This window comes from Brassica oleracea, chromosome C8 (genome assembly GCF_000695525.1).
Source record: "Brassica oleracea var. oleracea cultivar TO1000 chromosome C8, BOL, whole genome shotgun sequence".
Classification (NCBI taxonomy): Eukaryota; Viridiplantae; Streptophyta; class Magnoliopsida; order Brassicales; family Brassicaceae; genus Brassica; species Brassica oleracea.
The window spans coordinates 25,783,583-25,785,239 of record NC_027755.1 but is presented as its reverse complement, the minus strand read 5'-3'; positions in this window follow the sequence as shown (position 1 = coordinate 25,785,239).

Here is a 1,657-nt window from a genome sequence, read left to right as displayed (position 1 = left end):
TTAATTATTATTTTTTTGCTGAGAAATCAAGGGACGAAACGCCGCTGCGCTTGCTCTTATGTAATAAAAATAATTAACTTTAAAAACAGCACTACCTTTTACAAAGCAACACGTAGCACACAGTTTCTTTAGGTGGCTTTGAAAGTTTCTTCAGCAACAATCGATTCTTTCATTTTCTACATTCTCTATAATACTTTTTCTTTGTTTATTATTAATTTAGTGTGAGAGACTATGGTAGATACTACCATTGCTCGTGCTCTAACTAAACTATTTTAGGTATACTAATAAAATAATGTCTAGAGATCCACCTTGAGAAATTTATCACTAATAATGCTCTAAGAACCGATCAAACCATTTATTTGCCAGCTGTTTCAATGTAACTGATTTAAGTATTTAAGAAACATTAACTTTTAAACACATAAATAATCTGCATTAAAAAATTAATATAAACACAGTGATATCCTCTTTTTAAGACACTTACCGTTAAGGTTGTAAGAACATCTCAAACCAGTCTTTTTATTTTAAAGAAGGGACACACATAAAATAAAAGGATGAAAGATGGTTCTCCAATGGTACTCTTTAAAACATTTGTTTACATATTACATTTTAGTCCTTAATATTATTATTAGTTAACTATAATCACTATACATTTTAAATAGATAATAAATAAATATACTCTCAGAAATAAATAATAAATAAGATAAAAAAATCCTCATAATTGGTCTACACCATTCAATAGATTTTATGTCCAAACAACCATTAAATTGAAATGTATGCTTCTGTTATGGTTTTTAATTTGTGAAAAATTCCCTAAATGTAATATTATTGTTTTCTGAAATAATATATTTATGTTATATTTTTATTAAATTTTGTGTATAATAATTCTAATTATTTTATTAATGTGTGAAATTAACTTTATAAAATCAAATATTATAATAGTTAGATGCTAATATAATAAAAGTAAAACAAAAAGAATGTTATGTACATAATCATTAAATTTATATAAATAGAAGGACTAAACTGAAAAGTAAATAGTGTTTAAAGAGTGTCAACAATGACTTTTTATATTTGAAGGTGTACTATTTATTTTTTTAAAATATAAAGGGATAAAGAGTCTTGGAGTACAAGACAAAGTTGGCTGATAACGATTAAGCAAATACGAAGGCAACCTTTGTTCTTGCACCCATAGGTGGTGGCAAATACAATTTAAGGCCAGTCAAGTCAAGTGATAAATAAGATCTTCCGAGTTGACTCCACTCCACTACAATTTTTTACTCTGTTAAATCTGATCTCAAGTTCTTTGAATAGTTTTTAAATTTTTGAAAATTTATTTCTTTACTATTTAGAATTTTGACCAAAAATACACACATCAATTATACAAAGAAATATAAAGGCGTAAAAATCTATTTTAGTGAAATTATATATATTGTACATAAATAGAAGAAAATATTCTCTTATTTTTTAAAAAATAATACATTATTATATAAGGTTAAAATCTGAAAACTGAAAATTTTATTTTAGAAAAGATAATATATACTTCTTGTAAAGTTTTAATATACTTATATATTATTAAGTGTAAGGAGATATATTTATAATATATATATGTATATATACGTATATATATATATATATATATATATATATATATATATATATA